At 35.6% G+C, this 16,690-nt stretch overlaps 1 protein-coding gene and 1 long non-coding RNA gene across 3 annotated transcripts in view; one reads left to right on the top strand and one right to left on the bottom strand.

Moving 5' to 3' along the window:
• The window catches only part of LOC145690439 (uncharacterized), a 185,998-nt gene that overhangs the window by 13,373 nt on the left and 155,935 nt on the right, over positions 1-16,690 (top strand). The window lies entirely within an intron of this gene.
• On the bottom strand, positions 199-6,913 carry LOC145688950 (uncharacterized). The gene is made up of 2 exons (XR_014132034.1): positions 6,761-6,913; positions 199-534 (listed from the first exon to the last, which is right to left on the bottom strand). It is a non-coding gene; the product is annotated as an uncharacterized LOC145688950 (long non-coding RNA).

Below are 16,690 nucleotides of genomic sequence, written 5' to 3'. Positions count from 1 at the left end.
CCGTTACGTTAGGCTGCATAATAAATATTGGTCAAATAAAATCACATTTACTTATGCATACATAAATATATGAATTGTTTTTCAATTCTGGTCGTGATAAATGAATTGTGTATTATTAACGTAAAATGTTAATTGTAATTATCTCTTAAAAACACGAACCATAATGAGTAAAGCACAGAATATATTATTTTTCTGCAATGAACTGGGCAACGACATACTTTATTACTATAAAATTATGTTCTGCAATACATAAGAAAATATTAAATACTACCCTCCAAGACGGATTTATTTAATTATACAGAGATTACGGGGCAGATATATACATATTTATTTAAAAAAAAATTGAAGTACGCATTTGACGAATTATCCTAGTAATCTCCAATGCATTAGCTTTAGTTTTGTCCTTTCACGGTAGCATGTTTCTCTTGGTGGCTCAACTTTCCATACCGTTTTCTCTATCACTCTCAGTTTTTGAAGTCAACTCTAGCTGCATGTAGTTAGCCGATGGTAATTAGTTGCATGTAAATTTCATGTCTGAAAAAAGAATCACATAATGCGTTGAATGATAAAAGAACAATGTCTCCAATTAGGAGAGAGAAAAAATTACCTATGCCATTTATGATACTACACATATTGCAAATAACTTCAGGCCCACAGAAACACCGTTTGGAAATGTAATCTAAGTGAAATGAAATATTTGAGTTTTACGTCCAACGGATATTCTGTGTAGACTAAAGGAGACGTGGATAATAACAATGTTTTAACCTAATTTGAAGCAGGTTTGAACACAATATAGATCCTGAATAGAATTTGCGCAGAAATTAATATTTGTGTATTTTAATCAGAAACGTGTGTATAACACGTACAAAATTGTAATTGCCTGCTATTGTGTGTGAACATTGCAATTTTTATATAAGAGTGCACTACTTAATTAAGACACTTGCTTTACTCCTGTCTTTCCTTCTAATTGTAGATGATGTACGTTGTATGAATAATGTTTTACTTCAGCACACAATTTCCTTGTTGAAACATTTTACCCCTTCTTATCGCTTTCATTCATTCATTCACTTTTTCTTTTTTTCTAATCGTGGGTTTTCAATCTGGCCGTTTTTATTTCTTTTCCCTTCACTTCTTTCTGTCTAACTATTGTGCTAATTCTTTCAGTTTAACTCTGGATGTAACAAGATCGAGCATTAAGAGTACAAACATCATAAGCTCTTCAGCACTTATTATTTTTAACTCAATACAGAATTTTCATAATTATTATACAAAATAGCACTTTAAAGACGTTATATTTACATACAATACGACTTACATTGAATACAAAGTCAAAAAATGGAAATGATTTCAATATTCATCAAAGCAACCACTTTCAAGCATAGGCCAAGCCAACGTCAATGCGTACATGTTTGAAGTTTCTATCTACTTATCATCACAGTCATCTAAAAATTTACATTATCAATACGAATAACATAAAAAATGATCCGCTTTATACCTCTGTCTACCGATGGTATAAGTAATTTCTAATTTACAGTGCACCTCGTGTTTGGTTTAAATAATTTGCTCTATGTATTTATATCACATATGGCAGAAATAAGTTTGTTTTGGCTTATTATGCAACAACCGGGTCATGCTGTAAGGAGTCACATTAGCTTAAAACGGAATCCAAATCCGCTTACATCCGAGAGAAACTGTCCTCCATTTGAACTCGAAACCGGGACTAATTGGCCACAAATGCGATACGTCTGCCGACTCACTCACGAAAGACTCCTTATAAAAATATGTTGTACTGATCTTTACATACTTGTTAATATAATTGAATCGGTGCGTAGAAAAAGGAGAATATTCCCCAACACGTTACTTTTGAAAAACGAAAAGTAAAACTGTTTACCGGAAATACCATTGCTTACGTAAAAATATCTGTATGGGAGACTTGTAGCGTATGTTAGGACCTTTCATTTCCCAAAATTGCAAACACGTAATCTGATTGGATATTTAGTTATAGAGAAATTGTTATCGTGGAATGTTATCCTTTATTTTTGGAATGATGTTCTTTTTCTACTCACCGATTCAATTGTCAAGAATCATTTCAGGAGGACAAGATAAACAATTGCACAAGTGAAACCATTATAAGACTCACACATGGACACTTTTAAAGTAGTGTAGAGTACAGAAGAACTAATTTAGTCCAAGTTAGTTCACTACGACTTTTATTAGTTCAAGTTAAAGAAATACAATGACTTAATTTGTATATCAGTAAGAAAAGTGAATAAAGATACGAATTATTTGAGTTCACTTTGGCTCTGACCCATTTATACATAAACAGATACCAAAGATAGTTCTGATTTCAATAATTTCCTCTCGTGGAGTTTCTATGACCCCCCCCCCCCCTGAAAGTACGGCATTTCGATGTATTTTATGAAAAGTAAACATTAATGAAACGAAACAATATTTAGATTCTCCTTGCAATTGCATAACAATAATAATAAACTATAAAAAATCACAAAAGAAACATTCATAAACTTATTAAAAAGTTGCTTTTGCAGTATAATCTCTGGTTTAAACTAGCCAACCCCTACACTAACATAATATGAAAAACTAATCTAATCTAACCTTATCTAAAGTAACTTAACCTAACCTAATGTGAACAGGCATTAGCAGAATTGTAGCTTTTTTTAAGTAAAAGAGCTGGACCCCTTCTGCTAAACATAGGCCCCTATTACAAGGGCATGTGTTTGACAGAGGGCACCACGCCGAAACCAACCTATAAACATCGCTGTAACGATTCATTGCTTTAGTAATTTCTGAGTAATGCGCTGTTTACAACGTTTAACAGTTGGAAGGTACCAATTATGCGCTGTAATATCATATAAATGGATACGGATGTAGGAAATAGCAAAGGAAGCATAGAAGTAAGAAATATTCGTGATTAAAAGTGAAAAGTAACCAGTGGAAATGAAACAGGAGTAATTGTAGTTAAGGTATAATGATGTAATAATTAACAGATAAGTAACGGTAATTAGTAATACAAAGTTGAAAACATGTTCATTTGTGTTTCATCCGAGGCCGCCATCTGCGGAACGTTAGCCTCAAAATAGGTTAAAAATGAGTAAATTAGGAATCTCCGAACCCCATTAAAATACTCATCTAGGCTATTTATGCGTACTAACACATTTTCAGTTGTTAAGCCTAAACTTTCTCGAAATTCACTGTTTTTCTACACCAAATCCCAACGCCTGTCCGACCGAAAGAAATCTTCCAGTTGAACATCCCACAATTATGTCCTTCAGGTTGAGGCAGACGGTACGTGACGTTTGGGCGCGAGTTAAAAAGTCGTTATGTTAGGCGCTGAGTACTAAGTTCGAATCAAGATATCACAAGGTGTCTACTGTAGTGGAAGTCCTTGAATTATACTGGATTTTGTTTTACATACTAGAAATACTGGAATTTCAAAATTATAAAAACTGAATTAACAATTAAATTAAGTTTCAACGAAAGTTAAGTGTGCTTTTTATTTGATAAGTTTTCAAGCCAAATGTAAGTCGACCAGACTACATATGATTGACTGCATTACATACATAGTGAGCCTATTCCATTAAAAAACTTAAAGCAGGCCTTCTGCTGTAGTTACGCAATAAGTGTGAATGTCAAACACATTTCTAGTGGCTAAATGACCAATATATGTACACTTAACTATTATTTTTCACTTTGAAATAGTTTTTTTTTTCTTTCGCCACTTTCTTTAATGCAGATTAAATGCTTACAATGGGACGAAAAAAATGTCTTAAGTTTTGATTTTTATATTGGAATGTTAATTAAAAAAAAAAGTGATACCAGAAATACGGCATACTACAGTTCCTAAACTCAATGTGTTAGACATCCTGTATGCAAAATATGTCTTAGACACCATGTATGCAAAATATCTTTCCCTCAACTCGATTAGGATATAGGATTTTTAGATTTCTGGGCTCTTGGAATCTAAGACCATTTAGCCCGTCACGTTTGAGGGAGCACACTATCCGGGGAAAGAGAAGGAAGAAAGGATTGGGGAAGGAAGGAAGCGGCCTGGACCCATAAATTAGGTACCACCCCGGCATTTGCCTGGTGTGAATGAAGAAAACCCAGGAAAACCTCATTCAGGGTGGCTGGCCTGAAAGAGCGTGTTACACTTTTTCGACCGAGTGCCCCCACCGGGAATCGAACCCGGGACCGATCGCACCGAAGGCGAGAGTGTTAGCGACTACGCTGCAATCTTTTATTGGTAGTTCTTTATTGGACTTAAGGAAGAGAAGAGTTTGGCAAACGTAATACGAATAGAAAACAAATTTTAATATTCATAAATATGTAATTATTAACTTTCTTTAAAAAAAAATACAAAAATTAAATCAATATGTTTTAATTAACATTAAGAAAATTAACAGTTCGTCTGATTCCTTTATTTCCTAGCTTTCTTATATAATACAAAAATTAGATCAGAAGTACAAGAATCGTGAACAAGCGAAAAATCAATCCATGACGAGGTTAGGCAACAAATGCCACAAACGCATTAAACTATTTAATTTAGATGAATAAATAAGGTAGAGATAGAAAATATACAGATAAATGAGGTGAGATAAAGATAGAAGTGTAGGAAATGTATATATCTTGATTGGCGCTTAGTTTTCAGTGCCTAGCTCACTTTATATGTCGTAAATTGTGAATTTTACTATGTACCTCGCGCCCAAACGGCTTTGCGCCCAAACGGCAGCGCCAAAACGTCCACGCCCCAATGGCGGCGCCCAAATGTCCTGTCCCGGAGGCAGACGGATGAATAAGGCAAGTGAAGATAATGAAAGAAGTGATGAAATGAGAATGTGGGACAAAACGCGAGCACCCGAAAAAAAAAACTACGGACACCGATGTTGGGTTAAATTCCAAATTTGGTCGTCCGTTTCTTGCAAAATTTTGAAAATTTACCGGGAAAAAATAGATAATTTGCTCGTTCGTGTGGTTGATGATATATAAGGGGATCGAAAATTTTGTTTATTTGTCAGGTATAAGCAGTTGTAAACATGGAACTATTTAACAAGCGGAAGGAACTTCTTCGCTCAAGGTTACTGAATGGTTGCACTGGGTAAGGTTCTAGAACACAGGTCCCCTCATTTAGGTTTGTACCTAGGTTGGTTCCAAAGTACCAAAGTTGAATATAAAATTCACATGGTATTGCCGAGCGAGCGTTAGCGAGTGAAGGCGGGTCAGAGCCCCGCACGTTGTCTTCTGTCTTTATTACAGCTAAATGGGAAGGGGGACCTGTGTTCTAGAACTTTGCCACTGCAATGTGTAAAAGTAACGAGTAATCTTTTAAAACTTTGTGAAAATCAAGGACAAATGAATCTAAAACAAATTGCAGAAAGTGTGGTAAGGAAGTACGTGCGAAAAAACGCGGGGAAAGTTATGCTTTTGGGTTAAGTTTAGAGTTGCCCCTCCGTTTTTCATAAAAATTAGGAAAATTTATAGGAGAAATGAGGTAAGAAATTATGATTTGGAGTTCTTATGTTATGTTTACATGTGTAAATTTGGTAGTGAAGTTATGTTTAATACGAGGAAAGATGTGTGGAAGTTGGTACTATTTGCAAGACGTGAATGATTTCATGAATCAGCAGCATGCCCATTTTATGTCGAGAACAGAATCCATCGAACCGCTGCGGGGCTTCTAACCCGTTCCTCCTACTCCTACTACTACTTATACTATGGATCTGTATAATAAAACTGCACGTTTTAATGTTTCTACTGCTTTTTTGCAGGTTTGAAACTGGAGGGGCGACTCTAAACTTAAGCCATACTTCTTAATATAATAGTCTCCCCTCGCATTTAACTGTAATAAAGATAGAAAACAACATGCCCTGCGGGTCTCTAACCCGCCTTGACTCGCTAACGCTCGCTCGGCAACACTATGTGAATTAAATATTAAAAGGTAATAGTTAAGAACAGCTACTTCTCATCTCCCGTGCACGAGGATACATCTTACTGTTGCACTACCTAAACACCCTAAGTACAAGGGCAAGAACTCAGTCTATTACCTACTTTTTAACATCCTAGATAGTCAATGAATAATTCCTGAAAGTATGGCGTTTCTCGTCCTTCCCTAAATGGGAAGTACGGCTCCTTAACTATAACCTATTAAAATTTGGTACAGAAAGAAACCAATGTAACTACTAACCTATATGCAGGGACGTGTGTTCTAGAACCTTCCCAACCTAACGAAAGAGAACCTAAGCTTTCTTCCACCTCGCGAGGTAACAAAACCGAACAGAAAGTCAGTAAACAAAGTAAAAATTGAAAATTTTTAAATCTTAGCTTTTATTACTCTTTCGGTGGAGAACCAGACGGACGACCAACTTCGGAATAAATGGCCAGATATTATCTACCACACTGACTTGGACGGGGATCGAAGAAGCCCACGCACAAAAAATAAGACTAGCAGTAAGCCACCGTGCCACCCTGCATATGCAGAAAACTAAGTGCAAAAAACACTTGATTTTGTAATCACCCATGCGAACCCTACCATGGCCTTTGTAATGGTTTCACTACAGTAACATTATACTTTGTAAACAGAAATTAAGGGTTTCCTACATGGTGCAGAAATGCTACGACAATGGAAATTAATATCCTCTCAATTCTCCTTTCATATTCACTCACTCATTTTAACCGTCAATTCACCAATATTGACAAATTATTCTTAACCAAAGACCAAAAATTTAACGCGAAATAATAAGCATACCTACTAATAACTTAACATACAAGATAATAAAACTGAACAAACAAACAGCACTCAGTTGTGTTTTTTTCATTCAAATATGTCCGCTGTCCGCTCATATGACGTAAAACCCTTTGTTCACCTTTGCTTTTGGTACGGAAAAAGTGATTGGCTGCTATGAATAGTGACATCATACAGAACCCAAAGTTTGATAGTTTCTATCCTCTTGCCTCTCTTGAGGGGGTGTGGATCTAAGCACTACCTTACATTCCACATATGGGCATTCTGTGCCCTTTTCTTGATTGAACTGGCAACATTATGCTCCACCCCGGTGAGAGTGAAGCTGCCATCAACACATGTAGCGTTAAGCTTGTTTATTCAACATTGTGATTCTTACCTGAGAATATGCACAAAGCATACTTACTAATGAATGATGCATGTATTCAGGATTGATGCTCAATAAGATAAGATAAGATAAAGACACTTTTGTGTAAACAACACAACTGCACTAAACTGCGAGTGGCCAACATTATATGGAGATTATAAGGGACACCTAGCACCGGTGAGAACACAAAACAGCTATCCGTGAAGTAGCACTGACAAATAGTAGAGGATACAGCTTACTGCAGCTATGAAGCAACATAAAAAAACAAGATAATTAAGTAGTGCACCACACTTGTAAACACAGTTCTTCAAAGACCACCATTGAAATGAGCTTGGAGAGATAGCTGGAGGATTCACTATTATTATGAGAAAGCACTGGCTAAAATGCCACTTTCACTCAACTCAGAGAGCACTGAACAATATAAACGCTAAAGAGGGCTTAGAAAAGTAAGCTTTCGAAGAGCTTAACTGGGCCTGGTAAATTAACAGGCTATATCAAAGATGAGCTTTAATACGCACAAACATGCTCAAACATAATTGAACATAACTAAAAACAACATACTCATCAAAAATGACGAATGTGGTTGCTACGAAGGCAACCTTTATCAGGAAAACTCCTTTAAACTGCCCATCTTCATATAAGAAACACTAACACAACAGCATCTCATCTCACTACCAGTTGATCCTGAGCAAGGCTGGGCGGAGCTAAACCAAAGGGGGCTCCAAGGTAACTCCTTAATAATGAAAAAAAAGTATGAAAAACTCCAGAGAAATGTATTGTGGTGCAAAATAACATGTCCCAGAACTGCATTGTCGCTCGACTAAACACTGAGCGAGCGGCGGCGAAAATAACGGGTGGATTCTTCATGCTGCTCATTCACCTGGGCTATGGGCCACTAAAATGCCTCTAAATTATTCCAACTGAATATGCGTTTGGCATAAATCTTGCACCACTCTACAAGCTGCTTGTTAATAGACTAATACTGCTCACTTAAGAAACTGCACTGGTTCACAACAACACATATGAAAGGATATTGGTTTGGAATAAACATGCTACTTGCTACTAAAATGCCGTAAGTAGCTATAGAATCCAATACTTGGTACAGTAACAAGTACACTAGAATGTAAAGAAGCCACATTTTGTTGAAGTACATGTTGAAGTTCATGGAAGTATGGTTGTAGCAAATATATGAATGGGAATCAGCATTTAAATTGTTTGTACGTGAAAACCAAGTTACTTCCTGGGAAGGTACATTGTTGATTCGTTACAATCCTTGTAAAGATCTGGACTCTTGATGATTCTGTGCTAGAGGTTGAATACATTGCTTCCTTCACTGATATGATACCGGACAGAGCGTGCATGGGGCGGGTTCCCACAGAAGTTTTTTTAGTGCTTCATTATGATTTCATACATCATCACAACTAAGAAAAGCTTCACGAAAAATGCCATTATCGTATTAAATGGGGAATGTCACTAGGACGAACACAGAAACTTGAAATATAATTAATGGAGAGGCACACACTGACAGACAAAAACTTGTAGCTGTAACCAAAACACGTGGGAGACCACTTGCTCTTCTTTATAAATTCCTCTTGGAAGTTGCACACCAAAATTATGATGAAAAAGTAACCGTAAAGCTTCACTTACACTCAATGTTGCTCTGTCAAAACTGTTGATTACTAATAAAAGGAGGATGGCTACGAGAGGCCTAGATTAACTATAATTTTAGGCTTCATTTTTACAGATATCGAGAAGCCATGCGGTACACCATCTCTTTTTTTTTAGTACAGCGGAAGGCACCCGCTCGTCCTCCCTCCACAGAAGCGGAAGTATCAATGTTGCCAGATCTTACAAAAGAGAGTTAACAATACTACTTAAAAATATTACCAATATAAAATAACACAATTACTAAGGGCACTACATCCTCGCCTTAGTTGAATAAAAAAAAGAAACTTTGCTGTCAAGGTTTGTTTTTTTTCTTTTACAGGTAAGTGTTTACCAGCAATTCCTGTCTTTTCTGTAAAGACCAGTTAAATAATTTTACATTATCTGAGTTTTGAGTACCAACCCATTCATTATTTAAATTTACTAAATCTACGGTATTGCTTTCCACACCAATTACCAAAAAAGGTCCAAGATATTTAACAAAAAACTTACTGATGGTTTTATCTAACAATGAGCTATGTTTACGATTTTTAACAAATACGAGGTCACCGATTTTAATCTCAGTGCCTGTTTGTTTTACCTTGGTTTCATTCTTCTTATGACTTTTCTTAGAATTCAATAACACATGTTGATGCCGAAAGACATGGTCTACATTACCAAATTCAGGAGGCCAATTTAGCTCCTTTTTAAAATTTTCCAAAGCTGAATGATTTAGAAAAAGTTCTGAAGGTGCGTACCCTGTGGTAAGTGACACACAGTTGTTCAACAGCGTTTGCACCTCAGATAAGTGTTGACTCCATTGAGTGTGATCATGACTTATAAATACCCTTAGTAACCTAGATATCTCTGAATGATAACGTTCCACCGGATTAGCTTTGGGGTTGTACGGACTCAAAAGTAAGTGATGTATACCATTCCTTCGACAAAAACGTCGCCAGAGGGACGAGAGGAACTGGGCGCCTCTGTCAGTTATGATTTCCTGAGGGATTGGAAAATGATAAAAGTATCTCCTAGAGATTATAGAAGTGATTTCCTTGGTGCTAGCATTCCTAACAGGGTATAATACAAGAAATTTACTGTAAACATCTAAGATAGATAATATATAATAATAACCATTACGTTTTGGTAACCTGCCAACGAGGTCCACACTCAGCTTGGCATGTGGGCTGTCAGCATCCACATGGCAAATTTGATGTACAAAGATTTGAGATTTACTTTTAGTTCTAGCACAAGTTTCACAATCATTAATGAACCTAGCTATATCTCGTTTCATGTTCGGCCAGTGAAATAACTTTTTACAATGTAGATAACATTTGCGTGAGCCGAAATGAGCTTCCTTGTGAATTTCATCTATAACAATGTTTACTAGACTCTTAGGAATTATTAATTTCCAAGTATCATCTTGCTTAATATACACTAAATCTAAATGCTTACAAAAGTTAGGATTACCCTTTTCCAGTTTAGCAGAACATCTAGCTACAAACTCATCAGAGGTTTGTTCTTCCAATAACAGCTTAACAAAAGAAGATTGACTTAAATTTCGAAATACAGCGTTTACCATGAAAGTAGAATTAATCGTATTCTCCTCGTCAGGAGGATTGCGTGAAATAATGTCTGCAATACGGTTCTCTGCTGAGGAGAGATGTTCAAACTTAAGGTTAAAATCTTGCAACTTTAATAATAGTCTGGTTGTTCTAACATCCAAATTTCTAATAGTTTTCAGATGAGTAATAGCTTTGTTATCTGTGTGAACAATTACCTCTTTTCCTAGAATGTAATCAGCAAAACGCTCGCATAAAAACACTACTGCTAATAGTTCAGTTTGAAAGATGGACAGAGATCTTTCCGTAGGTTTAATGCGCCTGCTGGCATACGAGATAACCTGAAAATCATCTCCTTCATACTGCCCTATATAGCCTCCAATGGCAATTATGGAGGAATCTGAGAACAAATGAAATGCCTTATTCATGTCTGGGAGCAATAAAGCTGGCGGAGAAACCAACGCTTTCTTTAACAGTTCAAATGAATGCATCTGTTCAGGACCAAAGTGAAACTTTACGCCCTTACGCAATAAAGTTACCAAACTTTCGGTGAGGTCTGCGTAATTGTGAATAAATTTCCTTCTCCAATTTGCTAGACCTAGAAATTGTCTCAATTGCTTACGATTCTTGGGAATTGGAAATCTCTGTATGGTTTCATTAAGTTTAGGATTAACTTTAACTTCTTTACCTGATATGATATGACCTAAAAACAACAATTCGGAAAACATGAACTTACATTTCTGAAAATTTAAGGAAAAGTTTAAGTTATTCAAGGTATACAACACGAATTCCAAATGCTCAAAATGCTTACTGATAGAATCGGAAAAACAAAGTAAGTCATCTAGATACAAAATGCTTAGTGCTTAAATCGAAAATGCTATTCATTACAAATTGAAATAGACTAGTGGCAGATTTAAGTCCCATGACTAAATATTTGAAACAATATTGCCTACCTTCGAATAAAAATGCTGTTTTTTCATATGAATCTTCCTCTAAAGGCAAACAGTAATAACCGTCTCGGCAATCAAAAGAAGAGAAAACTACTGAACCTTTGAGACGTGCTAATATGTCTTGAATTGGCTCTACCTTAACATTAAAAGATACCACTTTAGTATTTAGATGTCTTAAATCTAAGGTGGGTCTTACTGATTGTCAGCTTTATAAACACAATGAATTGGATTGAGATAAGGAGATAACCTTTCTTCGATCACTCCCCACTCAAGCTATTTTTGAATGAGCTTTCTGAAAGGTTCCCGCATAGCATATGGTATGGGGTACGGTTTACATACAACAGGTTCGTTGTCTGTTAATTCTATCTTTAAAGGCTTAACCTTAGCAGGCCTAGGGCGTTCAGAAAACAATGATCTATAGCGAAGAAGTAGTTCCACTAATTTACTCTTAACTTCAGATATTAAATCTGTTCTTTGGAGAATTGTATTTCGAATTTCACTTTCAGATACTAAGTAGTCTTCCTCTTTACTAACTTCCTGTATCAGAGGTTCAGATTCTACCGAACTAACCCAGAGAGAATTTAAATTTAATTTAACAGGTTTACCATCCAAATCATCCAACGTTAAGATTTGCTTTGAAAAATCAACTACACAATTATATTTGGTTAGGAAAGGAGTACCTAACAAGACGTCCGACTTCATTCCTTCTACAATAAAGAAAGGAATTTCTAAAACATGATCTGAAAATTCTAAATACAGTATTTTCTGTCCTTTGACATTATACTTTTCATCACCTACAAAAGATTGCAAAGTTACATTTCTAGCCGGAGATAACTTAGCATTAGGCAACGTTTCTACAATTCTTTTCCAAACACCAAAGTTTAATAAATTAGCTTCACAACCACTATCTATTATACATGAAAGAAAGATACCGGCTATTTTACCTGATAAGAATGGTGATTTGATAAAAGAACCAACATCATCATTATCTAAAGATTCACTCTCTTTCAAAATGAAAAACACATTCATGGGAGTAGTAGTCCCCCCCGTATGGCCGATTTGACCTTGAACTCATTTTCGTGACGTCATAGGTCAAAGGTCAATGACCTTGGCCCAGGGTCAATGACCGAGGGGTACCTAGGACCACCCCCTCTAAATTTTGGCAGGGGTACCTTGGCCCACCCCCTAAATTTTGGCAGGGGTACATAGGACCACCCCCCTTAAATTTTGGAAATTGCCAAATCTAAAAATTTGGTATGGTAGCCTAGGACCATAGTATGTACCTCTATCAGTATTGGGGGTCTATGTCGTTCCCTTTCATGGGTAAAAAATTGCCAAAAATTCAAATTTCGGGGGTTTTTGACCTAATTTATCCCCTTTGATGAGGTATTATTATCCTATATAGTTATATGGGCGTATACAGGGGTCCATTCCCTTTCATAACATATGGGTATATTAATGCACCCCTTGAAAAATTTGGGAGGGGTACGTTGGCCCACCCCTTAAATTTTGGAAATTGCCCAATTTAAACATTGGGTATTATAGTACAGGACCCTAATATGTATCATGATAAATTTGGGTGGTCCACCTCATTCCCTTCTAGGGGTACAAAATTGCCAAAATATAAACGTAAGCAATACGTTGTACCACGTGTTTGGTCTTTTGGCCCAATTTGTCCTCTTGGATGAGGTCCTATTACCTTATATGGTTATATGGTCATGTATAGGGGTCCATTACCTATCATAAGACATGGGTATATTAATGCACCCCTTGAAAAATTTGGGAGGGGTACTTTGGCCCACCCCTTAAATTTTGGAAATTGACCAATTTCAACATTGGGTATTATAGTATAGGACCCTAATATGCATTATGATAAATTTGGGTGGTCCACCTCATTCCCTTCTAGGGGTACAAAATTGCCAAAATATAAACGTAAGCAATACGTTATATCACGTGTTTGGTTTTCGGCCTAATTTATGTGCTTGGATGAGGTCCTATTACCTTATATAGTTATATGATCATGTATAGGGGTTTATTACCTATCATAAGACATAGGTACATTTGTGCACCCCCGGGAGGGGTACAATGGTCCACCCCTTAAATTTTGGAAATTGACCAATTTAAACATTTGGTATTATAGTACAAGACCCTAATATGTATTATGATAAATTTGGGTGGTCCACCTCGTTCCCTTCTAGGGGTACAAAATTGCCAAAAATATAAACGTAAGCAATACGTTATACCACGTGTTTGGTTTTTGGTCGATTTTATTCCCTTTGATGAGGTGTTATTACCTTATATGTTTACATGAGCGTATACAGGAGTCTATTACCTTTCATAAGACATGGGTATATTGATGCACCCCTTTAAATTTTGGGAGGGGTACCTTGGCCCAACCCTTTAATTTTGGAAATTGCTTAATTTCAACATGTGGTGTCATAGTACTGGATACTAATATGTATCATGATAAATTTGGGTGGTCCACCTCGTTCCCTTTTAGGGGTACCAAATTGCCAAAATATAAACGTAAGCAATACGTTATACCACGTGTTTGATTTTTGACCTAATTTATCTCCTTGATGAGGTCCTATTACATCATATAGTTATATGGTCATATAGGGGTCCATTCCCTATCATAAGACATAGGTACATTGATGCACCCCGGGAGGGGTACAATGGCCCACCCCTTTAATTTGGAAATTGCTCAATTAAACATTTGGTATTACAGTATAAGACCCTAATATGGATCACTATAAATTTGGGTGGTCCACCTCGTTCCCTTTTAGGGGTACAAAATTGACAAAATATAAACGTAAGCATTACGTTGTACCACGTGTTTGGTTTTTGACCTAATTTATTCCTTTGGATGAGGTCCTATTACCTTATATGGTTATATGGTCATGTATATGGGTCCTCGCTATCATAGTACATGACCTCAATATGTATCATGATAAATTTGGGTGGTCCATCTTGTTCCCTTTCATGGGTAAAAATTGCTAAAATATAAACATAAGCAATATGTTGTACCATGTGTTTGGTTTTTTGGCCCAATTTCTTCCCTTTGATGAGATTTTATTACCTTATATGGTTATATGGTCATGTATATAGGTTCATTTCCTATCATAAGATATGGGTACATTGATGCATCCTTTAAAAATTTGGGAGGGGTATCTTGGCTCATCCACTCGGTTTTAGAAATTGTTTAATATAAGCATTTGGTATCATAGTACAGGTCTCCAATATGTACCACTATAAATTTGGATGGTCCACATCGTTCCCTTTTCATAGGTAAAGAACTACCAAAAATCAAATTTCGGAGGTTATTGACCCCTATTTAGCATGTTATATGGTTTATTACCTTTATATGTTTATGTTCCCTTTTAAATTTGGGAATTATCAAATAACAAAATTCGGTAAACGTTTTCTAAGACCCATTGATGTTCCTCTTATGGCCAAATATTCAAAATGTAAATATTATTGACCGGCTTTATTATTGAATAAGTACAGGATTTATTACTTTTTTCATAAGACACAGGTGTATTTGTGTACCAATCTTAAATTTTGGAAGGGGTACATTTCTTATTGTCGTATCAATAATTGGTAATTGTTCATTGGGTAAATCATTACGATCACGTGATCGGTTATTGACCTATGATGGGATTAGGAGTCCAGGACATTGGTACATTGAAACTTTGTAGGATAATTTGAGAATGCGTCATTGGTTTTGATTATTCCCACCAAATATAAACGTAAGCAAGACGTTGTACCACGTGATTGTCCTTGATGAGGTAGTGTACAGGGATTCATTTCCTTTGTTGTGGTACTTCTTAAGTTTGAGTACACACACACTTCTAGAAAACAGTTGGTTCTACTCAGGTAAACAATTGACGGACATTATTGACCTTATTGAACATATAATGATATGATTAACTCTAAGACTTAGGTATATCAAGAGAAGTATTCTTTAAATTTGGGAATGGTGATAAACAGAATTTTAACATGAGGTGCGAAATTTGAAACAATACATTGAACTTTAGTCACAGCTCATAGTTTAAGATCATTGGTGGTGATTGATTTGAAATCTGATAGCTAACCTTATTGAATCTTATGACTCATAGACGAAAGGCAATACATGCTACAACAGTTTAAAATTTAATCATAAGGTGATGTAATCTGACACTAGCAAAGTTATTGTGTATGCAATTTGATTGGATGATCACTATCTTTCCTGCAATCTGATTGGTTGATCACTATCTTTCGTGCAATCTGATTGGTTGATGATTTTCAAATCTTTGCTGTATTCAGTTTTAAGTTTTGTTTAACATTTAAAAATCTTGGTTTCGTTCAACATTTTGCACTCACTGATAAATATGATCAAAACCGTTTATTTGTTAATCGAATAGTTAAAAACCGGTTAAAGTTTGACGGTTAACCGTGAAACGTAAAATTTTTTGCTTGAAACTTTTTGTTTAAAAATTCTTGCTTTCAAATTTTTGTTTGATTTTTTTTGTTTCAAAATTTTGTTTGACATTTTTCGTTTCCAAATTTTTTGTTTCAAAATTTTTTGTTTAAAAATTTTTCGTTTGAAATTTTTTGTTTGAAAATTTTTGCTCGAAAATTTTGTTTAAAATTTTTTGTTTGAAATTTTTCGTTTCCAAATTTTTTGTTTGAAATTTTTTGTTGCAAAATTTTGTTTGAAATTTTTTTTCGCTTCAAAATTTTGTTTGAATTTTTTTCGTTTGAATTTTTTTCGTTTCAAAATTTTGTTTCAAAGATTTTTTGTTCTAAATTTTTGTTTCAAAGTTTGGTTTGACATTTTTAAAAGTTTGTGCACTCATTAGTAAAGAACCAGAACTGTTTAGAACAAAAACCTTTGACAACATTGTGGTGCACGTCAGAACCTGGGGTTGTACTTGAAATGAAAAAACACAATTCATTGAAATGGATCATTTTATTACACTCCACATACATCCATACCAGATATATGATCTGGATATTGTCGATACAATGTATTTTGAACTTCTTGCACTAGTTTGTCTTTAGCATATAATTTTAATTCCAGTTGAAGTCTTTTAAGGTCTATTGCGATATCAATTGGTGGAAACTCAATGTCCATTTGATCACAAATAAACTGTTTATCAATACAATTATGCACCCACGAACGATGTTGACAACCATCACAATATCTAGATACATGTTGTACAATATGCATAACACATTTTTCAAAATAGTACTTTTTCAGGAATATACTAGTTTTGTTGCACACTTCCACTGCATGTTTCACACACTGGAATACGCTGATGAATTTGTTCCATTCCGTTTGTGTTAGATACACCATGTTGCGAGGGACATGAGATGTACTCTTTTTACGTAACAGCACCATCTTCTCTTCGAGGACTGTACGTAGCACCAC

Source organism: Thermobia domestica, chromosome 7 (genome assembly GCF_964235325.1).
Source record: "Thermobia domestica chromosome 7, izTheDome1.hap1.1, whole genome shotgun sequence".
NCBI classification, from domain to species: Eukaryota; Metazoa; Arthropoda; class Insecta; order Zygentoma; family Lepismatidae; genus Thermobia; species Thermobia domestica.
This window is presented reverse-complemented; position numbering and strand designations above follow the sequence as displayed.